The following is a 12121-nucleotide window of genomic DNA, read 5'->3' as shown; positions in this document are numbered from 1 at the left end:
GTGGGCAAATTTCCCACTCCTTTGCAAAGCGTCTCCCCAGATCATGTCTCTACAGACTTTCTCCATTATTTCCTTACAGGGCAGGGGACTTGTTCCATCTCCTCTTAGAGGGGCCCTTCCATACCAACAACCAGCCAACCTCCTCCCCAGGATACTCACCAAGGGTCTCCAGAATTATTTTCCTATTTTCTCTTGTATTCAGGGAAACTCTATGCTCATCAGTTCCAAACTTTTGGAATTCATGACCCCACTTCAAATCTAAAATTTTGCCTGCACTATGTCCCAGACATCCAGAATCTTATTCAGCAACTCCACATGGTCGTGTAACTCCTCAGTCTTCATATTTCTAAAGCTGAAGAAAAAGGGAAGGGAACTTCTGGAAGCAGACCCTTGCTGGAGCAATCTTGGAAGTTGAAATGGAGCGGGAGTTGTACGTGTCCAGAGCCACCGAAGTCAGGAAAACACCAGTGTGGGTAGTACCTGAGCCAGAACCAGACTTCACAGGGTTCCCTTAGAGCAGGGTGGGCCTAGTACCCCTGACTGAACCCAGCTCCATGCCTGGGGAGTCAGCCACTATCACTTGCATTTGGGCAGAGATTCAAGGGTAGCATAGGAGTAGGGAAACATTGTACAGCCAGAAGGAAAGGCTTCAGGGATGCCCCAATTAAAGCCTCTGGGCATAAGGAAGCTGTAGCCAGTGGTCTAGAAGCATGGCATCCCATGTCTTTGTCAGGGCTATTGTATCTGCTGGGCCTCAGGTGCGTATAGGGAAAGAAATCAGGCACAGACTCAGTTACAAACCATTTCCTGGTCATTTGAGGACAATTGCTACAGAGGTTATTGGTTCGCTTTGTAGGCCAGATGGACCAGATTGTGCTCTGATGCCTTCCAAGGAGAAAACTGTAGATAATGGGTTGATTTCCTGGGATATACACTACAGGCCAGAGACCTATTTTTTTTTAAGATTTTATTAATTTATCTGACAGAGAGATCACAAGTAGGCAGAGAGGCAGGCAGAGAGATAGGGAAGCAGGTTCCCCACTGAGCAGAGAGCCTGATGTGGGGCTCAATCCAAGCACAATGAGATCATAACCTGAGCCAAAGGCAGAGGCATAACCCACTGAGCCACCAAGGCGCCCCCAGAGACCTATTGTTATGTATGGTCATGGCACTGCCCGTTCATATCTTCCACGTGTCTGTCCCCATTTTGAGCCTTGGGAGAGGTTGACCCAGTCAGAGAAGACCAGAGATCCCACACTTCACTGCTGAACATGGTCTAGTCATCTTCATGGGCAACTGTATTGGAAGGTCTTCTTGACCATGCATGTGATGACAGAACATCTGTATAGATGCTTGTAAGACTCTGGCAAGAACGCAGTGGACCAGCACTATGACCACTATGAAGATAAACACAACAAACAAGAACATGTTAAGGGTCACTATAGGGTGCTTCCAAACAGGAACCCCTATTGCCCAACTGAGTCCAAGAGAACTAATCCCCTTAGCCATGAGGATCAGCCTTAATGCCAAACAGCTTCTTCCTTAAGGCCTTTCAGAGACTGTTCTGTCTTACTTTATGGACCAAAAGGTGTAAACAGTAACACAAATACCACTACCTCCTGCCAACTAAAAATCTACGGCAATGGCACGAAAATCACTATGCCAACAATAGGCTCAGACGGCTCCATATTCCATCTTCCACATAAATTGTATTATGAGTCAATTTCCCCAAAATTAGAGATAGGTTTCTTACAGGCTTTCTTATTTATGCAGTTTCCAATAAAGGGAACATTGTTCTAATTTGTGGCATAAATAGTAAATCCTCCAAGTCCTGTGCCCGAACAATCAAAAGTCGCCACCTTTTGGAGCTCACCCAGGAGTTGGAATTTCCAGTCTTGGTGATTCCTTTCATTTGTTGAAATCTGAATTTCCCAGAAGGATTTGCCATGGGGTCCAGGGATGGATGGCACATCCTGCGGTCAGAAGCACAGAGAGGAGTGGCATAGGCTATGTTCTCACTTAACAAGGATAATAATTAGTATAGTGATTATAATAAGAAAAAAAGGAGTAAAGGGGTCATTCTGGGTGAATGGCAGCAAGCCGTTTATGGGAAATGAGAAGTAGTATTTTAACTAAGCGTATACAAAATGAACAAAGAACTAGATGGGAGCCTTGACCCAATATCTTGTGTGTTACATGCCTGCTTCTCAAATGAACGATTTTCTCAAATCAGGTTGTCCAGAGTGGGCCCTGAAGACCCAAATCATCATTGGAAAAGTTGCGGGGAATAAGACTTGAGATTGTGAGGACAGTACATACAGGAAGCAGACATTTTTGTTTTCTGGGAGAAGAGAGAGTTTACGTTTAGAGGATTCCAAAGAGAAGTGGTGATGGTTGGTCAAAATAGAACATTAGTATATCTCATGTCTTGAGCCCCCCAAAATGACAGTTGGCCACCTCTGAACACAGACCCATCAGTCTGGACTCCCCACCCAGTGAAAACCCAGAGAGGATACTGCCAGGACCCAACATTGACTTAGTGGGAGAACTTCAGCTTTTGTGATTGGGGACCTTCAGCTCAGTTCATCGCGGTGGATGACAATCTGCTGAGATCATCAATCTCCCTGGTCTCTGAGGCAGGCTCAGACAAGATTCAGAAGAGCCTATACATGGTTCCAAGCTCTGATTCTTCTTCTTATGACTCACAACAGGTTTGCACAGAACAGTACAACATTGTAACCAAAAGGACAGCATAAGTTGACAAAAAGGAATGGTCTGGTTCCACCAAGGAGGCCAAAAAAAAAGGGGACCCCAGAAGAAGGCCCAGGTGCCAGGCTGGAAAGCTGTGGTTTTGAAGCAACGGCAGCTCAGACGGGGTCTTGGCGGGACCTCTGGTATGACCTGTCCTGTAAAGGAAGGCCAAGCAAATGACAACAGGCAAAGAATATCAGAGCTAGCTAGAGCAAGGGAGTCAAGCCACCATTATGTGCATTTGGCAGAGACTCCACATCAAGCAGAAGAGTGAGAACTCTTGCTAGTGGGGAAAAGGGAAGGCCTCAGCTATGCCCGATGGGAGCCTATTGGCCCAGAGAGCCTCAGTGAGCTGTCTAGAAGTGAGGCATCCTATGTGCCTGTTCGGGGTCCCAGCTTGATGTTTTCTGGTCCGTCAGACCTAGGTGGGGAGTGGGGACAAGAGTTAGGGAAGCGCTCAGATAGAACTACGGCCATTTGGGCCTATTGTTCTGTGGGATCTGGTGCAGATTCCTGGCCTTTTGCTAGATACAGCAGCCAACCTCCTTCCAAGTCTGACATACATAGTAAGCCTGCTTGCTCGGCTGACAACAAGGATTGGGTCCTGGATTGGTTGTGGTCAGAAACCCATCTTCATGTTCGGTCTGCCTATGGCCCATTTGTGCACTCGCTTTTTCATGCAGACTGGGGACCAGAAACCAGGAAAATGCTGAGGAAGTTGCTGAGCAGGGCTGAGGACAGAGACTATAGATTTGAAGATCTGAGAACAGCAAGTGCCTGCATAAGCCCAGGTCCTACAGGAGGAGAATCAAAAAAAGCAGGAAAGAGGAAAGTAGCTGAAGCTACCAAAAGGAGGTTATCAGTAAGAGAGAGGAGAAGGGGTGCCTGGTTTCTTCAGCTGGTGAAGTGTGTGAGTCCTGAGGCCATGGTCTCAGGGTCGTGGAGTCGAGTCCCCTGTCAGGCTCTGCACTCAGTGGGTAATCTGCCTGGGATTCTCTCTTTCTCCTTCTACACCTCACCCCCTCCCATGATCTCACTCCCTCTCAAAATAAAATAATTCATTACCTAAAGAAACTAAAAAGAAAGAAAAGAAAGAGTATAACGGAATGAAAGAGGAAATGATGGCACACGGATTATGGATCTCTTGTTCTGAATCTTCTAAGTCTGCGAAATAGTCTTCTCTGGGCAGAGCGATGGTAACAGACATGGCCATGCCTTGCGAAGGGAAAGGGGACAGTCAGGCTGAGGTGAGGACTCAGGCCACTTCTCCCAGGATCATGTCCCTGACCCAAATACTCAATTTCTGTCCTCAGCTCTGCAGTCCCCCCATCTCACCAGCCCCAGAGCCATGATCCCCTTAGCCCACTGATATGAAGTCCTCCAGGGTCTCTGGGCCCTTTCTGGCCCTTACATTTCAGAACTGGCACCTGCAACCAAAGCCTGTCATCCCATTCTTTCAAGAGGCATCCAAGGTGCTGCCCATGACTTTCTGTCCCCATGATTTCCTGCCTTCCTCGGCTCCCTCCTGCTATGCTCCCTCATCCTTCCCCGAATCATGAATTTCTTCTTTCCCTTCTCCTCTCACCTCCGACAACCTGATTGCTCTGTGAAATGGCAACAGTGGAGCAATGATGATGGGTTTACTGCCATCCTCCCTAGTCCTACCTCAGTTGACCCATGAGCCAAACCAGCTAGCATGGAGGTGATTTCCATGGGCCTGGCTTGTGCTGGGCATGAGTGTGACAGGGACCTGGGCAATAAAGGTACTGCCCTATGCCTGGGCTGATCATAGACACTGGAATCATACTTGAGTGTTACTACAGCCCACAAGTGTCCTAGCCCAGAGAAGAGGTGAATGTGACAGGAGAGGGAAAATGACATCCAAATTCCCCTAGGCTGTCAGTGTGGAGACAGGGTTCCACAGCGAGCACAGCTATATAAACCCCAGCACTTGCCAGCAATCATGCCAAGCCCCCAAGCCCTGGAAAGACTGGGGGAGGCCCCAAGCGGGTTGAGGGAAGGTCCAAGGGTGGTCTGGGACCATGATGTGGGGAGCAGGTCCATTACCGTGTGGCTGGAGCAGTGGGATCAGACAGGAGCAGAGACAATGGTCCCACTTCTAGAGCCCCTGTCCTGGGCCGGGTCGTCCAGGAAACAGCTCAGTGGGACCCTCGAGCACCAGGGTGTGCGACCAGCTCAGCAGTCTTCACACAGGTCTGAAATTCCAACGAGCCTAGGAGGGTCTCCAAAGGCTCTTATGTTTGGCAGTGAGGAATGCAGCCTCACTGCACTTTTGGAGAGAATCATAAATATCAAATAAGAAAAGAGGATTACAAACAGAGCACCTTCAAAGCCCAGACGCAGACTACTTCTATTTCAAAAGAAGGGATTTGGGGTAAATTGGAAGGGGAGGTGAATCATGAGAGACTATGGACTCTGAAAAACAATCAGAGGGGTTTGAAATGGCAGAGGGGTGGGAGGTTGGGGCAACAGGTGGTTGGTATTATACAGGGCACAGATTGCATGGAGCACTGGGTGTGGTGAAAAAATAATGAATACTGTTTTTCTGAAAATAAATAAATTAATTTAAAAAAAAACCTACCATTACAGGAAAAGAACAAAACAGAGACTGAATCTGGATGGCTCAGTCATTTCAATGTCTGCATTCAGCTGGGTTTCTGATCCTTGGGATCAGGCCTGCATTAGGTTCCTGGCTCAGCCTGGAGTCACCATCTCCCTCTCCCATGGCCCCTCCCCGCCAATCCTTCACTCTCTCTAAAAAATAAAATCTCTCCATGGCTGAAAAACAGAAAGAAATCCTCTAATACATATACTTCATCTTTTTGATTTCCTACCTCCCACTCTCGATCTACAAAGTATCTGCTGTAATCTGCCTGTTCCCAGGAACCCTCTCCCCTTGGTTCCTACCTGAGTGTACTTCCCTACCTGGAGGGTCTTCTTCCTCTGAGCTGACTTCTAATATCGTCTCCAGGCTCCATTCTATAGAGACACAAGCATGAGCAGCGGGTTGTTAGAGAGAGGGGTTCCCTTGCGCCTGAGGCTCCAGTGGAGGCCAGGCTGGCTCGCCTGGCAACACCTACTCTTCCACCAGGTCCTCAGACCTGCCCTGGGCTCCCTGAGTCAGAGCCCTTCAACAAGACCTTGAGCACAGCTGCTAAGGCTCAGCAAAAGTAACGATGCCACTTCACATGGCACTTCCCTGTCTCCATGGGATCAAGATAGCTCTCACCCGTGCACGGATCAACCTGTGTTCCCAACTTGGTGGAAACAGTGTGGGTTAGATGGGGTCTGTGAGCAGCCCCTCTGCCAAGCTCAGAACAGGTGCCCAGGGGAGCTGTCTGTGAAAATGAAAATGTTCTGTGTTGTAAACATGCATTACGGGGCACCTGTAATTTAGCTGATGTGATGAAAATGGGACTGTTTAGCTTTGTTTCCTTGAATTAACTCACACATGAGCAGACATGTCTCGCTAGGGGCAGGGACAGTTCACAGTCCCCAGGAGCCCATCTTTCTCTTCCTGGTCCATACAAGAGCCTCGGCAGGCACTTAGCATTTTGTGGGGCCACAGAGGCCCAGACAAGGTGAAGAGGGACGTTTCTGCCCCTGAAGTAGACCCTAATCCAGGCTGTATCAAGAGAGGCTGCTGAGAGCTAACCATCTGGGTGAGAAGGAATGAGAGATGCAATTGGTGCCCTTGCAGTGGCTACCAGGTGCAGGTCTCCTGTCCCCCTGAGTAGAAGGACACAGAGTTTGGGTGTGCGAACTCTCAGATCATTTCAGAGAAACCATCAAACTGATGTCCTCTGGGCCATAAAAGGGAGGAGCAAGAAGCACCCCAATCATGGGATCAGCTCCCATGACTTTGCTAAGTTCACCATGCCTGGAGTCTGTGCCCCTCTCACCTCATGAACACCTAGAATGTTCTACAGCTGCCATAGCCACATGGTGTGAGATCTCTTCAGCATAAATATGTCTGCAGGCCAGATAACCCTTGGCCAACTGCGTGTAGACAAGGACTGGTTACCAAGTGACTTCCAGAAGCAGGTGAAAAGTAAAAACTCGCCCCTCCTAGCCCTGGGTGGTTCAGGCTGGGAGCCTCCGTGTGTCTGGCCTGGTCCTGTTCCATCCACACTGATGTGTCTCGGGTGGGGGAACAGAAGACCTGACGGCATTCTCTGACTCTCCCTAATTTCCATGATGGAAAGAGCCTGGTTTGTCGCACAGGTGGCCGGAGAAGAGGATGGAATGAGAAGCAAGCCCCTTCCCTGGGGATTTAGGAAGACGTCCATACAGTGCTCACACCAGCCGTGACAGTGTGACCTGCCTCGTCCCTGTGCAGGAAGAGCCCGAATGGCGTCCTCAGCATGGGCCAGGCTGGGCCCAGGCTTCACCTGATTCACCTATCCTTGCAATCTTGGCATGCCCTCCCTCTCTCACATGGCCTGGCTATCCTTTGAGCTGTCCCTCTGCCCGCCCCCCCATCCCCTCTACATCTTCCCTCTGAAGATCTAGTCCAAGCCCCTGGATCATGCCCTCACCCGTCAAAGCAGAAGGATCTGATGGAGTCAGGACTCCTTAGAGCCTAGCTGCTGCTCTCACTTCTGTATTGGGTTGTGCCCAGCAGGCATTCCCTTCAACACTACCGTGAGACTATGGTCTAGAGACAAAGGTTTCTAGAACCTACAGGCTCCCACTTCTCAAATTCCCTTCAGAACAGGGTGTGGCAACCATCTGCCCTTGGGACCACCTGCCTCAGCTCTCCCCCTACGAGGAAGAGGATTCTTTCTCAGGCTCCTTTCATCAAAAAGTTGTGGGAACAGAGGAGGGGTCGTAGATGAAATATCCCTTTAATCTGAAGAGTCTGATGGAACATGGCCTCTGGGATTGGGTTTGGTGAGAGCCCCGTTCAGGGAAGATCAAGAACAAGGCAAATAGCTATTACTAATGCCACTCAGTGTAGAAATGTAGGGTCTTCCCCTAGAAATTGAGATGGGAAAAATATCATGAGATCTGAGGTTGAAGGGCCTCATCTCGGTGCTAGGCTCCCCAAACACAGGCACTACATCCTCGCTGTCATTCAGCACCCTCTCCAGCCTCCCTTTCCTCTGACGCCAACTGAATATCCTACGGCTCCTTTTCTTTAGTCATGATCGCTCCCGCTGTCTGCTCAGAGGTGAGACCCATCATGAACTGAAGTCATTCCTGACAGACTCAAGTGATTTCTGAAAATGTTATTAGTCTCTCAGGACCCTGGGAACACTTTCCTCCATGGTGTTGGGATTTTGTCAGATGGAACCAGATGTATTTGGCATACGATAGACTGCACACATTTTTAAGTCATACAATGCCGTAAGTTCTGACACACAACACACCCATGAGGCAAGGGGCGGGATTTTCTTTGTCTTTTCCTAAATGATAAGTTCACACCAGCAACTGTGCTATTTAGGGAGACATAAATCCTGGTTACACACACACACACACACACACACAAAACCACATGCCCATTCAGAATCACACCTCATTATTTCACACTGAGACACAGCCCACCTCCACATACACAAAATCACTACCTGAATTACAAAGACATGACCATGGGTATGCACATAGAAAACCCATTGTTTCACCACACCTCTGATCCCCATTCCAGTGGGAACCCAGGATCTGATGGTGCCCCTGACTACAGACAGCAAGAGACTGATTCCAGAATACACACCTCTTTGGCTCAGTCTGCGCGGCACCTGCAGGTATAGAAAAGAGAGCACCATGAGGCTCAGGTCATGTTGTATACTGTCTGACTTCATGATCTTTAGTTCTCTCAGTGATATCAGGAAATCAGAGGGAACCCAGTGTTTGGCCCCCACGGAAAGCAAACAGGACACTTGAAGGAAATTGTTTGTCCTAGGGGATGTGTGTGCCCAGTCCACTCAGGATGGTGCCTACCAATTCTTCATCCAAGCAAGGGAAACTGTTGCTGAGGGAATGAATGCCACCACCACAATTCTTTTTTTTTTTTTTTTTAAGTATCATTCGTGAAGTTCAACCAACCTTTATTTGTCTATACATATTAGGAACATACTTAGTGTTTAGCAAATGCGTTTGTTCACAGAACCCCAAATCATTTTAACTAATGTAATATTAAAGCTCGAAAAGTCTAGTGTAGACTAATGTGGGTCTAAAATGAAAGCATGATCTACTAACTATAGAAAGTTCTTTTCAGCAAGGACATTTGGGATCCCTGCTTTATGTATCCTGTATAGGTACCTCATAAAAGTTGACCAAATTTAAAAGCGAAATAAGAAATTACTTTCTTTAGCTTTAAGAAAGTGAGGGCACCTGGGTGGCTCAGTGGTTAAGCCACTGCCTTCGGCTCAGGTCATGATCTCAGGGTCCTGGGATCGAGTCCCCCATCGGGCTCTCTGCTCAGCAGGGAGCCTGCTTCTGCCTCTCTCTCTCTCTGCCTGCCTCTCTGCCTACTTGTGATTTCTCTCTGTCAAATAAATAAATAAAATCTTAAAAAAAAAAGAAAGTGAGGTTATACTATAATATTTCTATAATTTGGAACAAATAGTATCAATACCTTTTCTAAATAATGATAATGTTACACCATTTTTCTTTCTTTTATCTTTTGTACACCAGCGCAATTCTAACCAGGTTTGCTGTTGCCATTGGTGAATGTCCTCTCGAATCAGATGATGGTTGGCAAGAGAAAACCACTCAGCACTCTCCCCAAAAGGGAAATTATACATATGTCTTCTCAAATGTGTGTGTATGTGTAATTACACATTTATGCAATTACACATGCACACACATTCAGACACATATACATTTGAAAAATCACTTTATTTCCATATACAAGCAATTTATAGTAGGAAAATGAATTTTTTATTATTATGTTCAATTCATCAACATATATTATCTGATTTTCACCTGAATTTGCTGAAAGAAACCAAGAAAACAATGCTTGTTCCTTGGGTAAAGACAGGCATGCTCACCTTGGCAATATGCTGGTGTTTCTGCACTTCAATGTTCTGGCGAGGCCACGCCCAGACCAAGCCGATGTCCACATCTAGACGGACATCAAGAATGTACCTGTCAGCACATTGGTGGTGCTGCTCAAGTATAATTCGGGGAGGGGCACCCGGAGGGCTCAATCCTTTCAGCATCAGCCTTTTGCTCATCTGAATTATGATCTTAGGGTTGTGAGATCTAGTCCCACATGGGGGCCACCCTGCTCAGCGAGGGTCGTCTTCTCTCTCTCTTTCCGCTGCTCCCACTTGACTGTGGGCTCTCTCTCTCTCTCTCTCTCTCTCTCTGTATCTCAGATAAATAAAATCTTAAAAGAAAAATGAATAGCTCGGAGAGTATTGCTTGATATGAACAGGGGTTAGATCATGTGGGGTCATGTGGTTGGCTGGCAGGGGCTGAACTGCCCCTTTGGGGTCTCCCACGGCTAGAACGTGTGCCCTAGATGAGGTTTATTCTTTTCTCTGAGAATGTTGACTTTGGCCAGTGGCAGTGGTGGTAGAATCTATCTCCTGCAGAAATATACACGCTCTCTCTTGCTCTATTCATCTCTCCCTCTCTGTCTTTCTGTCTGTATCTTTCCGCCTCTGTCTCTCCATGTTTCCCACAAAAAATCACCCACTCACAATCACACTACATAGAGCCACAAAAGACACCTCAACCAAAAACCTCATGCACACAAACTCACAGCACACACACAGAACCCACTGGCTTCCTAGTCTTGCAGACAAAAGAGCATACTTTGTCACCTGGGAAATATGCCTGTCCCCAAACCACCAAGAGTCCTACCAAGAACCCCCAATCAGGGAGGCTCTCCAGACTGAAGATTGCAAGGGGGCCCCACCTGCCTTACCAGCTAGAGTTTTTCCCCAGGAAGAGACTGAGTCCAGAATACGTACCGCCTCCCTCTGTTGATGTTTCCTGAGGCTGCAGGCACAGAAAAGAGGACACCATGAGTCTCTGGCCGTGCTGTATACTTGTCTGCCTGTACTGATCTTTAGTTCTCTGAATGACTTTAGGAAACCAGATGGAACACAGTGATTGAATCCAAGGCCCCAAGAGTGGGACCTGGATGCCTGTATGAAGTTATTTTTCCTGGGAGATGTGTCTACCCAGTCCACTCAGGATGGCAACTACAAAATTCTTCATCCAAGCAAGAGAAACTCTTGTGGATGGAAAGGATCATACCACAGCAATTCTAACAAGATTTGCTGTTGCCAGTGGTAAATATCCTCTTGAATCAGACGATGGTGGGCAGGAAACAACCACTCAGGACTCTCCGCAAAAGGGAAATTATACATATGTCCTCTCAAATGTGTATGTGTGTGTATACACACGTATGTGTATATATATGGATATATATATACTTATATAAACACACATATATTTATATGTATGTATATATATATAAGCATATACATATATATATACACATTTATACATATATATGTATATAAAATTATATATACACATACATACACACACACATACAGTTTGAAATTCACTTTAGGGGTGCCTGTGTGGCTCAGTGGGTTAAAGCCTCTGCCTTGGCTCTGGACATGATTACAGGGTCCTGGGATTGAGCCCAGCATCGGGCTCTATGCTCAGCGGGGAGCCTGCTTCCACCTCTCCCTCTGCCTGCCTCTCTGCCTACTGTGATCTCTGTCTGTCAAATAAAGTTATAAAATCTTTAAAAAACCATTTTACTTCCATGTACAAAAAATTTACATTAGGAAAATGAATTTTTTTATTATGTCCAATTCACCAACATATAGTGTATAATTTGATTGTCATCTGAATTTGATGAAAGAAACCAAGAAAGCAATGCTTTCTCCTTGGGGAAAAAGAGAGGCAACCTCACCTTGGCAACACTCTGGTCCTCTTCTTCTTTGGGCTTATGGCAAAGCGTCTCACAGACTGAGATTTTCTCAGACACATCTGGAAGGACATCAAGAATGTACCCATCAGCACATTGGTGGTGCTGTTCAAGATTAATTCGAGGAGGGGCGCCTGGAAACTCAGTCCTTTCAGCACTGGTCTTCCCGTCAAGTCATGCTCTCAGGATGCTATGATCCAGTCCCACGTGGGGGGCCCCTCCTCAGGGAGGACCTGCTCTTTCTCTCTTCCTCTGCCCTTCCCACCTGACTGTGCTTTCACTCTCTCTCTCTCACTCTCTCTCTCTGAGAAATAAAATCTTAAAAAAATGAATAGCTCGGAGATTATTGCTTGATATGAATGTGGGTTAGATCATGTGGCGTCATGTGGTTGGCTGGCAGGGGCTGAACTGCCCCTTTGGGGTCTCCCACGGCTAGAACGTGTGCCCTAG

General features: G+C 47.2%; 1 long non-coding RNA gene across 1 annotated transcript; it reads right to left on the bottom strand.

Moving 5' to 3' along the window:
• Positions 1-1008: 1008 nt before the first annotated feature.
• LOC309857262 lies at positions 1009-11798 on the bottom strand. Its single transcript, XR_014307588.1, has 7 exons — positions 11657-11798; positions 10695-10722; positions 9765-9838; positions 8486-8510; positions 4819-5751; positions 1874-1973; positions 1009-1397 (listed from the first exon to the last, which is right to left on the bottom strand). It is a non-coding gene; the product is annotated as an uncharacterized lncRNA (long non-coding RNA).
• Positions 11799-12121: the final 323 nt, after the last annotated feature.

Source organism: Mustela nivalis (assembly GCF_964662115.1).
Source record: "Mustela nivalis genome assembly, contig: HAP1_SCAFFOLD_568, whole genome shotgun sequence".
Taxonomy (NCBI): domain Eukaryota; kingdom Metazoa; phylum Chordata; class Mammalia; order Carnivora; family Mustelidae; genus Mustela; species Mustela nivalis.
This window is presented reverse-complemented; position numbering and strand designations above follow the sequence as displayed.